Raw genomic sequence first — 18,480 nt, forward strand, 5'->3', positions numbered from 1 at the left:
GTGCCACCTCATTATAACAATCATAATAATAGTAGTAGTAGTAATAAACTTTATTTATATCGCACCTTTCTGAACAGCGTTATACTGACTATCTCAGAGACCAAGGGTTTTGCCAACATGGTGGACTACACACACACACACACACACACACACACACACACACACACACACACACACACACACAATCAAAACACAAGTAGCCATTGAGAAGCAACAGCACACATTTCCTGGATAAATTTGCAAAATGTACACTGTAAAAAAAACCCGTAAAGAACGGTCAATGATTGGCAGCTACGGCTGCCAAACAAAAACCGTAAAATTAATGTAAACTATCCTAATTCAAATTAAGTCCAGAAACATTACTTTTACAGACATTTTCATTTAATGCTCTGCAGAACAATACCTTTATTTTACAGATTTTTCATAGTTATTACAATCAAACACTTTTAATAAAGTGACGATGCTAAAAGTTCTACAGAAAAATACCTTTATTCTACAGATCTTTCATAGATTATTACGATCAAACACTTTTAATAAGTGTTAAAAACCACCTTAAAAAAACAGTTTGTCTGGCAGGTACGACTGTCAAACAAAAACCTTAAATATTTTCACTGTTAATTATTATCAATTAAAGTAGGGAGGGGAACTTAATCACAAATAAAATACACACCACTGTTGATTCTAAAACCCCTTTATTTAATGTATTGAGTTGTAAATTTACAATATCAACCAATTATTCACAAACAGTTCTTCAGATCCCAGAGGGGGAGTTGAAAAACTAAAAATTCTATTTCTCCATATGTGTATCTTGTCTGTTAACAGTACTATCATGATGAGGTCATGATTTCACCTTTGAAACAGGTGGAGAGCTTTTGGGCTGAGGGGGTTGTGGTCTGTTGTTTTTTAGCTTGTATTTTCCATTTCAGTTTTGTTTTCCACATTATTCTCCTGACCCTTGGCGGCTCTGTATACTGTCGTTCTGACAATATTTGTAGTATTTGTGGACAAGCATTACATTCTTGATTTAGAACCCTTAAATAGGCAGTGTACTACTAAGTAAAATCAAAACATACAAAAGGTCAATGAATCTGTACCAGAAGTGACAGTGCAACGTAGCAGATAAAGAAGAATCCTCCTCCAAATTGCCAGTAATCAGCTGGATCTTTGGTGCATCTGGGGGTGGGGGAAGGGGAAAAGGGAAAAAGTAAGATCCACAGAAAAGTCCTTACTATAAAAAGTAGGTTGTTTTTTTTTTTACCATTTATTTAAACAACCATGAGGAGTTTGCAGTTTGCTATTTTGGGATGTGACCTTTTTTCTTTTTTTGCAACTTTCTAAAATAAAAGCCATAAATATGGTGTGAAAATGTGTCACTACACCCTATGGTTTAATTGATTAAGTGGGGATATGGGGTTCGAATCCCACCTCTGGCAGGACATTTTCACTTACAAACAAACTTCTTTTCTTTCAACCAAATTTAGTTCGTTTAAAACTGCAAGTGAGAGACAAACTTCGTTTGTTTCTTTAAAACACAAAATTAGCAATGGATTTTGTGTCTTTCAGACTGAAATAAATACAGGATAAGGCTGACTGTTCATTAGTGAAAAGACATGTATGTATGTATTGTCAATGGCAAGAGACAAATAATTTTTTGATCCTGTTTGAATTGAGCCTTGATTCACACATACAGTATGATGTCGATTTAAAAGATAATTTTGCTAGTCAGGGAAGTCGAAGTTTATTGTAAAACTATTGAAGTAAAAGCCTGTGAAAATACGTAATTATAAAGACGACATCGCCACGACTCACATAAGTGACGTTGTCTAGTTCAACATTCACAGAAAGCCAGTCCTACAAGCAGCTCTCACGGACTTAACTGACTAACTCTTCTTTCACAGCGCTGCAACTCTCAACAACAGCAGACTTGTAGTCATTTTCATCTCTTTTAATACTTTTTCCATCATTATGTGTCGAGCTAACAGCCATGTCGCTGTTAATGACTACATGGTTCTTTACTATATCTACGACAAGCTACGACTTTCTTTACTTGTAAAATTATCTTTTAAATCGACAAACATCATATGTGTGATTCACGGCTCAATTCAAACAGGCTCAAGAAATCATTTGTCTCTCACCATTGACTGCCATACAAAACTTTTCTGAAATAAGGTCCCATGGGGCACACCGGAAGGGGTGTGACTTCGGCTCTCTATTATTGTAGTAAAACTATTTACAAATGTGTGCGGAGAGTTGTGTCTGTATCGATTGTAAATGTGAAAAAGAATCCCACGCACACAAATCACCACACACATTTGCAAATCTTCCGCGGCAGAAGTGTAGCAAAAGTCACGTGTGAAAAGACAACCAATTGAGAGGCCCATGTGAGTTGTAACTGATGACTTGTCTGTATTTCCAGCTCTTGGAGCAAAATATTTAGACTTTTCCACCAAGGCTTTTAAAGATTTGTCTACACTTACAGATCTCCATCATAATTTAAGGGATAGTGGATAAAATTGACTAATATCTTGTCTTATATATTGCAGTTGATACTTACTAATGGTAGACTTGTCTCTCCATTGGGTGCCTGTTCTCTGCCGTAAACCTTGTTCCAATGCTTGATCTACAAAAAATACAAACAAATTTCTCATCATTAGCAGTTATCAGTATTGGAAATGAGAATGTAAAAAATGTTCAGAAATAAACAGGCAGTTACACATACACAGCACACATGCATAAGGCCAAATATAACATCTCTGTAACAGCTCTCCAAGATAAGCATAAGCCTTATCATATACTGTATTTCTGTGTAATTTAGGGGGGAGCTGATGTAAAACTCTTCAAAGCAGTTTGATATCAAATTCCAGTGTGTAGTATTTTGTGGTATTTACTCCATATAGGGGACCTGACAGAAATGGAATATAATATTCATACGCAGTTTTTCTTAGCATATAACTGCATGAAAATAAGAATCAGGGTGGCTGTGGCTCAGGGGGTACAGTGGTCATCCAATCAGATGGTTCGATCCCTGACTCCTCCTGTCCACATGTTGAAGTGTCCTTTGCTCCCGATGGCTGTGAACTCGTGGTCACCTGTCGATATCAGTGAGTGTGTGAGTGGCAATAAATTGCACATGGCCTATCACAATACGAGACAATAACTATAAATACCTCAAGGCGGTTTTATGCCTCTGCGCAGATGTTATTTTGAAGTTGACATTCATGTGTGTCTAGATTCATATAACATATGCAGTGAAGAATTATTTATTTTTTTAAATAATGTAGTGTATATTTTCTTCAAAATTGAGAATATTACTTCATATGTGTAGTTCGGATGATCCGCTGTGGCGACCCCTAACGGGAGCAGCCGAAAGTAGTAGTAGACTTCATATATGTAGTTACATAAATGTCAGAGAAAAATATGCTGCTGTCAGTTAAAACGTGATGTGCATTGCATTGTAATGCCATTGTGAGTGATTTTAATGTCTTATTGTTAATATGATTTTAGTTTGTTATAAACATCCAGATTATGTGCTCATTGTTTTTGGTGTGTTGAGGTCAGTAACATTCATTAATGATTTTCCAAAACACAATAACTGTGTTATCATGCATGAGAGAATACTGAACCGTTGTTGAATATCATTTAAACTTATTTAGGGGGTCACAGTGACCTTGACCTTTGGGCAGTTAGCCCCCGAGTCCAAGTGAATGTTTGTGTCGAATTTGGAGAAAATTTCTGAAGCTGTTTTTGAGATATCGCATCCTCAAAACATGAGGTGACAGTGACCTTGACCTTTGACCTCCAAAATCTAATCTGTTCATCTTTGAGTACAAGGGAACATTTATGCCAAATCTGAAGAAAGTCCCCTACGGCGTTCTTGAGATATTGCGTTCACAAGAATGGGACATATGGACAGACGGACAATCTGAGAACTTAATGCCTCCCGGCCCTGGCTATCGCCAGGGCGGAGGCACAAGAATTTGAATGTAAAAATGATCATTCCAACGATCGTAATATCTGTCCAAAAAAATTGCAATATGATTTTTTTTACCATATTGTGCAGCCCTATTTGTATTTAATACAGGCACTTACTTTAAGAATTTTATATTTAACCGCATGTTGTTATCTGCCTACCTACACACACCAAACTTCAAATCAAATCGAAAATATTTCACACCACTGAGTAAATGTATCATTTCACGTGTCAATGTATGTTTGGATGTGTGTGAGAGGAGGAAAGGGTATTACCTGCAGGTTGAGTGAAGGCCTGCAGTGAAGTTGTTGAAACTAACAACCCCACAATACATCACAGCAACTCCCCGGGCACTTCTGGAGCTCATGCTGCATTTTCCCTTTTGCAAAGACAGAGAGGACAGAGACAGGATAGGTCATGTTTATCTTTCTTCTACTAATTTCTCAACTACTTGAGCAACACCAAATGAGAGATGAGGATGGTAGTTATGCTAAGCAAGCACAGTCATTCAATCTCTTAGACTGATCAGGATTTTTTAATGGGGCAAATAGTATGATTTATGTAAATAACTTGAAAACATTCCCATCTTTTATTGTCTTAGAATGACCTGTACTATAGGCTGTATATATAAATTACTTACCTTTCCCTCTGACAATCATCATCTTGCCTTGATGAGCGTCTCTGGAATTAGAATGAGAAGTATCAGTGAATTTACATAGTATGTATATAGGTACATGGAACTTCACATAAATGTTGATTCATTCCAACTTGGATGTATTGCTAGGTATTCATTAAGTGAATAAAATATCCATTAATCAATCAGTTGCATTTTGGCTGGTAAAACAAGGTGTGAAATAGGTCCTCTAAAGCTTATAAGGGTGGGATAGGCAGGGGACATACACACAAAAGTTTCCAGTGTTGTGTTAATGTACAGTAAAATGTACATTTAATCAATTTATATTTAATCTAATTTAATGTACATTTACAGTCAGCATATTGAGAAAAACTCACCCACGACTTAATGTTAATTTACTGCTACTGAAGTAATTTAAGGCAGACATCGGTTCATGGCAGACACTTAAGGACGTCACCTTGGTCTTTGGGAAACAGTGATCAACATTCTTCACCATTTTCTGACAGATACGACAGACAGACAGGTACGATGTAACGTAACGTGTGCTCTGCTGCTCACATCATGTTCACGTATTAGACATTTACACCTTGTTTTCCTGGCTGAGTTGTGCCACTGCTTTAATTATTTTACCATGTAAACACACACGACACACCCTTTTCACAAAATTACCTGAATCTGCACGAATCACACAAATGACTTATTGAGGACTCAAAACGGCGATTTTCGCGGAAAGGTGACAAGTTTGCATCCCTGACACACACACACGGGGGGGGGGAGAGAGAGAGAGAGAGAGAGAGAGAGAGAGAGAGAGAGAGAGAGAGAGAGAGAGAGAGAGAGAGAGAAGAGCAACCGTAAGGTTACTAACATAACGTTAATGACATGACAAAGACTCGCTGCCTGCAAACAGACGCAAACCCAACCTCTCGTTTAAACCACATTTAATATTAACACCACGAATCAGGCAAACAAGCTAACTAACGTTGTCACCTGTGACGCTACTTAATTTAACGTTCCTTAATGGTTAACTAGCTAATCTGTTTGAAAACATCATCACTGTAAGTTAGGGAATGAACACAAACATTGCGTTTGGTTATGAATTTACAGCAAATAGCAGGGAAATGCTTTCTTACCTGACATAGCAGCAGGAGAACAGTTATAACCCTGAAGTTCACTTAGCTAACGTTAGTGTAAACTACTAATAACACACGTTAGTCCCTACCTAACGGGTCTGATCCTTTAGCCGAGCGGTTAGTGATGTCGCCTTGTGGTGCAATACACCTCGTAACGAATCCCGCACCGGGCAAGAAAATAACTGGTTACATTGGTGGGATCCGGAAGTGTGCAGATCCTCAGAAGTCTCTTCTGAGCGCGGGAAGAACAAAGCGCGAGGGCGCGCTTCCGGGGAGGGGGACGACTGTAAACTACTAATAAGACACGTTAGTCCCTAGCTAACGGGTCTGACCCTTTAGCCGAGCGGTTAGTGATGTCGTCTTGTGGTGCAGTACACCCCGTAGAGAATCCCGCACCGGGCAAGAAAATAACCGGTTACATTAGCTAGCTGACCGAACATCCGTCTCACCCTTCAACTGTGGTCATACTCCATTTGTTTGTTCTCCGTCGAAATCCCACAACTCGGATTCGGTCAAAATAAAAACATGGCAAGCAGATGTAAAATAATCCAGGTATAAATCCAGGTAATAACCCAGGTAATCCACTAGTGATCAGATAGTCCACTAGTGGACCGACTGGCGCTAGCGCCGGACCCAACTGACGTAGCGGATCGGTATCCAACTTCGGACGGCGAAGCCCGAAAAAACGCACAATTTGGCGACTTTTTGTCTTGCTAGTTAAGTTAGCTATGTTGCCGTTTTCGTTAACAGCTGTCGTGTTTTTGGCATGCTATATTCGCTAGCTTCCAACTGTAGCCTAGCTTTAGCTTCCACCTGCCGGTGTTTTTCTTTAAGTCCCTTCAAACTGAGGACGTGTCCGTACTTTGGACGGCGAAAAACTGCGTCCAACTTCGGTCGCTTCCGACGACAGACAGACATACAGACAGACAGACAGACAGACAGACAGACAGATATACGATGCGAACGTCGCCCAAAGGTGGATTCTATGGGATGTGGCAGCTTTTTCGTACCCGAGGTTATAAATGACCGATTTGTGTTCCCAAATATCAAAGTACCTGAATTTAATTTTGTATTTCACCGGTTATTTTCAAAAAAGGCGCGCACAGTTGTCATTGGCCAGTTTTCTTGATGACAGCCACATCAACCAATCATGTTCATTCAAGCTTTTCCCATCAACAAGTATACCGATTTAATTAAAGAGTTTTAATGTAAAAGTACACATAAATCTAAAACTAATAAGATTTACCTTAAAATTACAGAGAAAAACGTTAGATTGTTTGTATGGACTTAAACCTTTATATAACAAGCTACACATTTAATTACAGGTTGAATGTATAATTACATGCAAATATAGAAATAATAAGATTTACCTTAAAATTACAGAGAAAAGTGTTAAGATTGTTAGTATGGACATAAACTTTGATATACCAGGCTACATATTTAATTACAGATAATTACTGTCATTTTACGTGAATTTGAATGTAATTTAAGAAAACAGAAAAGATAATGTAAAATTAATATAGTATTTTTCTGTAAAAGAAATAAATAAATGTAGTGTAAACTAGTAATAAGACACATTAGTCCCTAGCCAACGGGTCTGACCCTTTAGCCGAGCGGTTAGTGATGTCGCCTTGTGGTGCAGTACGCCCCGCATCGAATCCCGCACCGGGCAAAAAAATAACCGGTTACAGTAGTTTGTCATTACTTTCATAATACTTAAAATAACAGGCGGATTGTTGATTTACAGATAATGTCTGTAATGTTACAGTTTTGTGCACTGTTTTTAAAGGACAGGAAAAGTACTGTAAAAAATTAGAATCATATACTGTAAAATTAGGATTTTTTTTAATGTGTAGGCGGAGATTTTGCACAAATGTGTGCGGCATTATTAGCTAACATTCCAGTGAGAGCCATTATCTGACCAGCCGTTATTGCCTTGAAGTCAACACAACTCTATCCTTAAACCTTGCTAACAAAGTTAGCATGTCCCAAATAAACCCTCATGAGCTGTGTCCTCGGTCTGATGAAACATCCCTTCTGTCATAATCTAAGATGGAAGGTGAGAAAACCAGTTCCAACTGGTCCTCCGGCTTGCCCAACTGATGACTGAAAGCAAGGTCATTCTGACTCAGCCAATAACCATGTTCATGCAGGTCAGAGGGCGGGACAAAAACAATGTGAGTTGAATATACACATGTAAGTGTAACCCATATGACATATAGGGCTACTAATGGTCATTGATTTAGGGGTGTAGTGACATGCCGCTCCTTAAGGGGCGCACTATGCAACTCGCTAGAGTAGAGACTGCTACACGCAGTCGTCATTTTTTTCCTCTTTTCTTCTTGTGAACATCCGGGAAATTGTGCTCTTGAACCGACGACTGAATGTCATTATACATAGCCTCAGAAAGTTAAGAGTATTGACATGTTTTGATTGTGAAAAGTGTTATGTGTAATCAGAACCTCATCTGTGAGCTTACGAGACGAAGGTGTGTCGAGTTGTAAGTACTTGGAACTGCGGTTGGTTTTTTAACTACCACATAGAATTTGGAAGATTGTGATGGCAAGCCCAGCCCAGTGAGACTGTGGACCATCATAGAAGCGGTGGCCTACCGTAGGATCTGTCCCAGGAAACGTCTGACAAGCCTGAATCATCATCCAGACACCAGATAAGAACCCATTCACACTAGCCTATTTCCTCTACCAGGGTAGAAATAGTCTTGGTTGAAGTATATTCAGTACACTGAGGACCAGGAACCGAACTTTTCTTTCATCTCAGACTGCTAACACTCATTGGGGGTTGTGATTTGAACGAGGTTTTCTTTGGTTTATTATTTTATTTACTTTAAAAGAGCTCTATTTTGTTTTATTTCAATTCCTTTATGTAAAAGTCAGTGTAGTGTATATTTTGCTATTGTGAGGCAATAAAATTGTCAACTGTTCAACTACACATCAACTCCTCTCGTGAGTTAGTCAAGGCAAAGCCCTCACCGAACCTGGTTGGATGTTAGCGCCTTTACTGCAACCCCTAGTTTGCACTGGAGGCGCTACATAAGAATGAAATGATATAAAAACTTAATTATTTTTGTTCTTTTCGTAAATTAATGAATGATTCAAAATCAATCTAATTGGTTCCTTAATTGCATCAGAACTCTTCCATGTTGAGTTAATGACACCAACCAAGTGTTAATGAAATAGTCTTCATTATGTTGTCTTACATAAGGTCTCCCATAAACTAAATAAATAGATAAATAAAGGTGGAAAGTGGCCCAGTGGTTCGCACTGTTGCCTCACAACAAGAAGGCCCTGGTTCGAACCCCAGGCCGTCCCAGGTCCTTTCTGTGTGGAGTTTGCATGTTCTCCCCGTGTCCAAAGCCACAATTGCCGATGCAGATTTTGCCAAGTGACGTCTGTACTCGCATGAGGAATGTGAGGCATTTGGATGTGCTTTTTGTCTCTGAAACCCAGCCTAAGAATTATATTCATTCATCTCAGTCCCCTCCTACACACACGTAAATACACAAAAGGTATTTGTTGAATTACCTTTTGTGTTATTCCTTTTTAAACTGAGTATTCAGGAAACGTTACAATGATTTGTTAGCTGAAAAAATCTAAAAGACATGCAGAGGATGGCAAAGCGTACAATTTCCAATAACTTGGAGAATAAGTGAGAATTACCAAGCTAAGTGGTAAAAAAGGCAAACATAACCCAGTCCACCTTCCTTTTTGTGACGTAAAGACCTTCCATTTTAGATTGACTACTAGGTTAGGAAGGGAAGCTAAAAACTAATGTGCTGAGACATCATAGGAGAATGGAGACATTGTATCTAGAGATTCAAAGCTTCATTTGACAGCTTTTTGGGGTAAAAATATACATTCTTAATTGCTATTAATGTTGCAATCGGGCTGTTTGAGATGCAACGAGACATTAACCTTTAGTTGAGGCCCTTGGCTATTGCTTAGTCTTAATGGCTGGTGTACTGCTAAATACACCAACCATGGGGATGAGTTTTTGCATCAAGTGACGGAGTTGAAATATCTCAGGGTCTTGTTCACGAGTGAGGGTAGGATGGAGTGGGAGATTGACAGGCGGATTAGTGCAGCATCAGCAGTAATGTGGACGTTGTACCGGACCATTGTGGTGAGGAGGGAGCTGAACCAGAAGGCAAAGCTCTCAATTTATCCATCAATCTTCGTTCCAACCCTCACCTATGGTCATGAGCTTTGGGTAGTGACCGAATGGGTGAGATCGCGGATACAAGCGGCTGAAATGAATTTCCTCCGTAGGGTGTCTGGGCTCAACCTTAGAGATAGGGTGAGGAGCTCGGACATCCGGAGGGAGCTCAGAGTAGAGCCGCAGCTCCTTCCTGTTGAAAGGAGTCAGTTGAGGTGGTTCGGGCGTCTGATCAGGATGCCTTCTGGGCGCCTTCCATTGGAGGTTTTCCAGGCACATCCAACTGGGAGGAGACCCCGGGGTAGACCCAGAAGTTGCTGGAGGGGCTACATGTTCAATCTGGCCTGGGAATGCCTTGAGATCCCCCAGGAGGAGCTGGAAGGGGTTGCTGGGGAGAGGGGCGTCTGGAGTGCCCTACTTAGCTTGCTGCCACCGCCACCTAACCCCGGAGAAGCGGCTGATGATGAGATGAGATGAGATGAGATGAGACTGCTAAGTACACTGGTGGGAAATGTTAGTGCTGCACTGGAAGTGATGCATGATACCCTTAGAAGATGCAAGAGGCCTGGTAGATGCTAATTCTAATTTGTCTGGTAATTTAAAATGCCATCTTTTGTTAATGTAGCTTATAAAGAACACACATTCTAAAAAAAATGCTACTACCATTTTGGTAGTTTGTGTAAATCCATTGTGCAGGCTTGTTTCATGTCTGATGTAATAACAAGAGCGACTGCAGTATAGACCTGCAGTTGGTAATTATGAGTAGGGTGTTGCTATTGTGGCAAGTTATAACATGGAATTTTAAAGACTCTGTAAATGAAATTCAGAGATTTGTTTGTAAACACATTATAGATGCTGGAAATTAATTGCTGAAAAAGTGACAAGTTTGGGAACTATGTAGTACTGGATTGTGGAAGAGGTTGGCTAAGAAGAGGTGGGATAGTCAGAGAGATGAAGAAAGCAGACAGGAGTACAAGGAGATGCAGCACGAAGAGAGAGGTGGCAAAGGAAAAGGGAAAGGCGTATGGTGAGTTCTATGAGAGGTTAGACACTAAGGAAGGAGAAAAGGACGTGTACCGATTGGCTAGACAGAGGGATGGAGCTGGGTAGGATGTGCAGCAAGTTAGGGTGATCAATGATAGAGATGGGAATGTGCTGACGAGCGAGGAGAGTGTGTTGAGAAGGTGGAAGGAGTTCATTACATTACAGTCATTTAGCCGACGCTTTTATCCAAAGTGACTTACAATAAGTGCATTTAACGTAGGAATTTGGGAGAACTACTAGTCATCAGAGGTCACAAGTAAATTCTCTCTCTAAACAAGCATCTAAGAGCAAAACCAGTTGCTAAAGTAAAAGCGTAAGAAAGAGATTTTTTTTAAATGAGTGAATACAATAAGTGCTAAGAACAAGTAACAGGGTAGTAGTTCTTGAAGAGGTGAGTTATCAACCTGCGCAGAAAGATGGGCAGCAACTCCGCTGTTCTGACATCAGTGGGGAGTTCATTCCCCACCTTTGGGGCCAGGACAGAAAAGAGTCGATCGGCAGCAGGGGCCTCTGAGCAACGGGGCAACTAGGCGTCCCAAGGCAGCAGAGCGAAGTGGTCGGGTGGGGGTGTAGGCTTGACAATGGCCTGGAGATAGGAAGGCGGTGTTCCTTTCACTGCCCTGTAGGCTAGCACCAGAGTCTTAAACTGGATGCCAACAGCTACTGGGAACCAGTGTAGGGACATGAGACGGGGAGTTGTTTGGGAGAACTTAGGGCGGTTGAACAGCAGACGAGCTGCAGCTTTCTGAATAAGTTCCAGAGGTCTGATGGACGAGGCCAGGGCGCCAGCAAGGGAGAAGTTGCCATAGTCCTGCCGGGAGATGACTAGAGCCTGGATGAGCATCTGTGCCGTCTCATCAGTGAGGAATGGGCGAATCCTCCTGATGTTATAGAGGAGAAATCTGCAGGAGCGAGCGACCGATGCAATGTTTCCAGCAAACAACAGTTGGTCATCCAGGAAGACACCCAGATTCCTCACAGTCCGAGTTTGCATCACCATGGTGTTGTCAATGGTGATGGCCAGGTCTCGGTGCGGGCAACCTTCCCCCGGGAGGAACCTCAGTTTTGCCTTGCCCAGATTGAGCTTCAGGTGGTGTGTCGCCATCAACTCCGAGATGTCAGTCAAGCATGCAGCAATGCATGTCTCTACTTGTGTGTCAGAAGGAGGAAAGGACAAGATCAGCTGGGTGTCATCGGCATAACAATGGTAAGAGAAGTCATGCGAGTGAATAACAGAACCCAGGGATGTCGTGTATAGGGAGAAAAGGAGAGGACCCAATACCGAACCCTGTGGAATGCCTGTAGTCAGTCTGCGAGGCTCCGACACAGATCCCCTCCATGTCACCTGGTAGGAGCGACCTGTCAGATAGGATGCAAACATTGAGAGTGCAGAGCCTGTGACACCCAGCCCCTCGAGGGTAGAGAGGAGGATCTGGTGGTTCACTGTGTCGAACACAGCTGATAGGCCCAGGACTATCAGGACAGAGGAGAGAGAGTTTGCTCACACAGAGTGCAGCGATTCTTTTACTGCAAGGAGGGCCGTCTCTGTCGAGTGACCCATCTTGAAACCAGACTGGTTAGGGTCCAGGAGGTTTTTCTGGTGGAGGTACAAAGAACGTTGGTTAAAGACAGCACGTTCGAAAGTTTTGGATAGAAAGGGTAGAAGGGAAACCGGTCTGTAGTTTTTGACGTCAGAGGGGTTAAGTGATGGCTTCTTGAGAAGGGGGGTGACTCTAGCAGTCTTGAAGGCAAATGGAAAGCATCCTATCTGGAGGGAGCTGTTGATGAGGTGGGTTAGAAAGGGAAGGAGTTCAGGTGCTATAGACTGAAGAAGAGGGGGGTGACCGGGTCAAGGGAGCATGTGGTGGGGCGACTAGATGTGATGAGGTTTCGAACCTCGTCGGGGGAGAGGGGAGCAAGGTGGGATAGGGTGGGGCGTGGAGAGGTGAGAGAGGGTGCAGAGGGTGGGATAGTACAAGCAGCACTAACCAGGTGGTGAGAAAAGGAGGATATGATGTCGTTTACCTTCTTGTCAAAGAAGTTAGTGAAGTCATCAGGGAGAAGGGAGGAAGTGGGAGGAGGAGGTGGGGGTTGAAGAAGTGTAGAGAAGGTTTCAAAGAGTTTCTTAGGATTAGAGGCAGAGGATAGGATTTTTGAGTGATAGAAGGCAGCCTTAGCAGCAGAAAGGGAGGAGGAGAAAGTGGAAAGAAGAGATTGGAGGTTGAGAAGGTCCTCTGGGAGCTTGTCTTTTCTCCATTTGCGCTCTGACACTCTTAGACTCCGTCTGTCAGTACATACTGAGTAGGACAGCCAAGGGACAGGTGGAGTTGAGTGTGCAGGCCTGGAGGTGAGGGGACAGAGATTGTCCAGAGAAGAGGAGAGGGTAGAGAGAAGAAGATCAGTAGCAGTGTCAAGGGATAGGAGAGAGGACGATTCAGGGGTAGGGAGGATAGCGGTAACAGAGGAAGAAAGATCAGAGGCGGCGAGAGAGCGGAGGTGTCTACGGGTGGAAACCATGTGGGTAGGGGGAGGGGCTGAGGGGGGTGAAGAGAGGGCGAGAGAGTAGGACATGAAATAGTGGTCAGAGAGCTGGAGGGGAATAACAGAGAGATTGGAAATAGGACAGTGTCTAGTAAAGATAAGGTCCAGCTGTTTGCCGGCCTTGTGGGTAGGAGGAGAGGGTGAGAGGTGAAGGTCAAAGGAGGAGAGGAAAGAGAGAAGAGGATCTACCTTATCAGTGTGGATGTTGGAAGTCACCGAGAAGGATAAGTGCAGAGTCATCAACAGGGAAGTGCGAGATCAGTGTGTCAAGCTCCTCCAGAAACTCACCAAGGGGGCCTGGTGGGCGGTACACAACCACAATGGTGAGCTTGACTGGATAAGAGACAGTAGCAGCATGAAATTCAAAGGAGGGCGGAGAAAATTGTGGAATGGAAACAAGAGAGTATTTCCATTTCAGGGAGATTAGCAGGCCAGTACGACCACCTCGACTCCCAGCTCTGGCAGTGTGAGAAAAAGAGTACACATCAGACAGATACCACTACCACAGGTGTGGTAGTGTTTTCTGGCATGATCCAGTTCTCAGTTAGAGCAAGAAAATTGAGGGAGAGCAAGGATGTGTAGCCTGAGATAAATTCAGCTTTCCGCACCGCAGACTGGCAAGTCCAGAGCCCTCCCATCACCACCTGCTCAACGTGAGTGGAGAGAGTGGGATAAGATGAGATTGGTTGGGGCACAGCGCCTAGGAGTTACCCAACGTCTATGCCAGCCCCAGGAAGAGGAAGGACAGGAATGCGAATGAAACACATAGTCTATACTAGGTACACAAAATACAGATGACTGACCGGATCTAAAAAGAGCAGTTCTTGCTTGACGAAGTCTTGGCTTGAAAAAGTCGCGCTTGCCTTTGTTCACTCTAGCCTTCGTCCAGCCTAGAACTGTTTGCCCTCGGCTTGTTTGCCTGACGCTTCCAACTAGCAGCAGTGATTTAAAGAACACTGATTGCTAATTGTCTGCCAGGAGTGCAGGCCAAACCCTGGCCACTTAACACCCAATTGGCCAAGGAGATACACTGAAAATAGGCCTATTGCCCAGAAACGGGTCACTTATGTAAAACTCTATCAAACCTCACACAAAACTATTAAAGCTGCAAACAGCAACTTAACAATGTCTTAATAAGATCCCACTAGTTCCCACTAGGAACCAGCAGCAGATGTATAGAGAAAAGGACTAATACTCAAGCAGGTGGAATAAGACTAATAGCAACTTGTTAAGCAAGAAAGACGACACTTACTCTATTCTAGATGAACCATCAATTCAGAATTACTCCAGAAGTTAAAATGCACACTTTGAGGGGCTGATGAATGAAGAAAACGAGAGCAAGAGAAGGTTGGATGATGTGGGGATGGTGCATCGGGAAGTACAGTGGATTAGCAAGGAGGAAATGAGGGCAGCTATGAAGAGGATGAAGAGTGGAAAGTCAGTTGGTCCAGATGACATACGTGTGGAGGCACGGAGATGTTTAGGAGAGATGGCAGTGGAGTTTTTAACTAGATTGTTTAACACAATCTTGGAAAGTGAGAGGATGCCTGAGGAGTGGAGAAGAAGCATACTGGTACCGATTTTCAAGAACAAGGGTGATGTGTAGAACTGTAGAAGCTACAGAGGTATAAAGTTGATCAGCCACAGCATGAAGATATGGAAAACAGTAATAGAAGCTAGGTTAAGAGGAGAGGTGATGATCAGCGAGCAGCAGTATGGTTTCATGCCACGAAAGAGCACCACAGATGTGATGTTTGCTTTGAGAATGTTGATGGAGAAGTATAGAGAAGGTCAGAAGGAGTTGCTTTGTTTCTATGTGGATTTAGAGAAAGCATATGACAGGATGCCGAGAGAGGAGGTAAGGTATTGTATGAGGAAGTCGGAAGTTGCAGAGAAGTATGTAGGTGTGGTGCAGGATATGTATGAGGGAAGTGTGACAGTGGTGAGGTGTACGGTTGGAATGACAGATGGGTTCAAGGTGGAGGTGAGATTACATCAACGATCGGCTCTGAGCCCTTTCTTGTTTGCAATGGTGATAGACAGGTTGACAGATGAGATCAGGGAGGCGTCTCCATGGACTACGATGTTTGCAAATAATATTGTGATCTGTAGCAAGAATAGGGTGCAGGTTGAGGAGAGCTTGGAGAGGTGGATGTATGCACTGGAGAGAAGAGGAATGAAAGTCAGTAGGAGCAAGACGGAATACATATGCATGAATGAGTGGGAGGACAGTGAAATAGTGAGGATGCAAGGATAAGAGGTGACGAAAGCATAGGAGTTTAAATACTTGGGGTCAACTGTTCAAAGTAATGGGGAGTGCAGAAGAGTGGTGAAGGAGAGAGTGCAGACAGGGTGGAGTAGGTGGAGAAGAGTGTCAGGAGTGATTTGTGACAGAAGGGTACCAGCAAGAGTTAAGGGGAAGAAGATGGTTGTGAGACCAGCTATGTTATATGGTTTGGAGACAGTGGCACTGATGAAAAGACAGGAGGTGGAGCTGGAGGTGGCAGAGTTGAAGATGCTAAGATTTTCAGTGGGAGTGCTGAAGAAGGACAGGATTAGGAATGATTATATTAGAGGGACAGCTCAGGTTGGATGGTTTGGAGACAAAGTAAGAGAGGCAAGACTGAGATGCCTTGGACATGAGTGGAGGAGACAGGGACGGATTAAACCAATCTGGGGCCCGGGGCACAATAATTCACGAGGCCCCCCTATAACAACACCAGAGAGTCTGAATGCAATTTCACCAAGCAGTTTTGATTAGTCATGTGACTTACAGTAATCACCGGAAACAACGCAACGCATGTGATATTATTAAAGGACCTACAAAACGTTACATTATTATTATTATTATTATTGTTGTTGTTGTTATTATTATTTCACCCGTCACCAGCACTAACTGCTAAGGCGCGCAAACGTCACGTTAACATTACCTCCCAGAATGCATTGAATATGTAAGGGATAATGTACAGTCTTGAATCACCCTGAAGGGGTTTATTTCGTGATAAGAACCGGCTTGCTGTACATTATCCCGCTTGTTACATGGCTACTTACTAAATAAATCAATAATTTGCCACAAACTATAACAAAAATGTTTTTATTGATTTAAAAATTATTGTAGGCTATTGCTTCCATTCATCCAGATTACGTTAGATTTCTACGTTCTACGCATAGCAGCGGTCTGTTATACCTAGTAGCGGTGTCTATCAAGAAATAACAGACCGCTGAATGTCGTAATTGACCAATCAGAATCGAGTATTCAACAAAGCCGTGTAACAAACTACAGTATAGGCTACTGACATAAACATTAAATATGGCTGCGCCCATATTGAGTAGGAATTAATTAGCTTAGCATAACCAGTAAGGTTACAAGATTATAAAAAGCATTTTAAACACCTCACATGTGCCAACAATTTATACAAGCACCGAAAAGAATCGGAATACACGCTTTGGTATCAATATTGAAAAACGCATGAATAACAAAGTTATCAGCAAGCCAATCATGATGTGACAGTGATTTTTCGTGATACAACAGCAACGAATAATGCCCGTAACTGCGGCAAACACGAGCGCACAAGATAACACGATATAGGACCGATAGACTACCCAGTTATCATCTCACGGCGAAGATGGTTACCTAGCCTGCCTGAGCCGGCCTTTAAGTTACATCTCCAAACGCCAAATCAGCGGACACAGCATTAAGTAAGAAACCCCCGTGGTCTTACCAGGCTTTCAGCATTATCCCCTTGTCTCAGGCAGTCTTCCTCCTTGACTTTCTCCTGGAAAAGTCCTCGACGACATCGTTAAAATCCATGGATCTCAATAGGATAGCCATAACTGACAATGCTTTCAGCCTCTTTTGGCCCACTTTTGATCTTAGTTCGTTTTTTATACGTGCTGATCGCGAAAAGGAACGTTCACCTTCACAATTCGTGACAGGTAAAGTCAGGAATAGTTTCAGTGCGATAAAAACGTTTGGGAAGGTCGAGTTGAGCCCATGTTTGATCAACATCTGCAACAGTTGTGTGGGGGATTGTTGACCAGGCTCATCTTTCACAAAAAAAACGAACTGTAAAAGTTCGTCGGCCAAATCTTTTTCCAAGTCATTTGTATAAGCAGCAGCCAATTCCATGGCTCGATTGCGAGCGTCACTCAAATCAGCAGGGTTCTTTTCGAACAACACCCCAAAAAGATTGTTCACCTGCATATAGGCCTGCAGTCGGTGATCCAGACAAGTCAGTAATCGATCAGTGATAACATTAAAAGTTTCGACTCTGAACTTCTGGCTTCCTTCCAGAGATGCTGCAGGTTCGCTCGAGTCATCAGAAAACACCCTCGGCTTCCTTTTGCGATGCAGTTCATGCAGGTACTGTTTAGAAACACCGTCGACGCTTGTGGCAGATCTTTCAAAGTCTTCAAACTGATCTCGCAGCGAAGCTACAAAATTTCTCAGAGTCCAGTAATCCGACTGCTGTCTTTAAGTCAATGTCATTCTTTTGCAATTGAACACTTGTCATTTTAAATCGTTGCAAAACAGTGTTCCAAATTTTAGCCATAAAAACAGTGTCAAGTTTGCCCAGTTTACCGTGCAATGAATCAGCCTCCCTTCGAGTATCAGCTGATTGATTCGCATCCTCAGATAACGCCATCAAGGCTTCTCTGATTGGGACATAACTCTGGCAAAGTGCTTTCGTTGAATCGGCTCGACAGCTTCACCTAGTATTCGATAATGTTTTCAGCGTTAGGGAGCGGCTGTCACTGTCATCATGAAAAACTTTGTTCCAATGGTAGGTAGACGCGGAACAGAAATTATACAGTGACTGTAAAACTCCAAAAAAATTACTAGCGGTTGGGCAGCTGTTCTCAACACTGTTAACCCCTACTAAATTCAGGGAGTGGGCAGCGCAAGGGATGTAGTGAATAAGAGGGTTGCGTTGTCTCAAATGGGCCTGACAACCATTGTAGTGCCCAGACATGTTACTAGCGTTGTC

The 18,480-nt window shown here is 42.5% G+C and overlaps 1 long non-coding RNA gene across 1 annotated transcript; it reads right to left on the bottom strand.

Annotated features, from left to right (window-relative positions):
• Positions 1–680: 680 nt before the first annotated feature.
• LOC130110800 (uncharacterized) lies at positions 681–4,357 on the bottom strand. Its single transcript, XR_008810069.1, has 3 exons — positions 4,246–4,357; positions 2,555–2,620; positions 681–1,173 (listed from the first exon to the last, which is right to left on the bottom strand). It is a non-coding gene; the product is annotated as an uncharacterized LOC130110800 (long non-coding RNA).
• Positions 4,358–18,480: the final 14,123 nt, after the last annotated feature.

Source organism: Lampris incognitus, chromosome 3 (genome assembly GCF_029633865.1).
Source record: "Lampris incognitus isolate fLamInc1 chromosome 3, fLamInc1.hap2, whole genome shotgun sequence".
NCBI classification, from domain to species: Eukaryota; Metazoa; Chordata; class Actinopteri; order Lampriformes; family Lampridae; genus Lampris; species Lampris incognitus.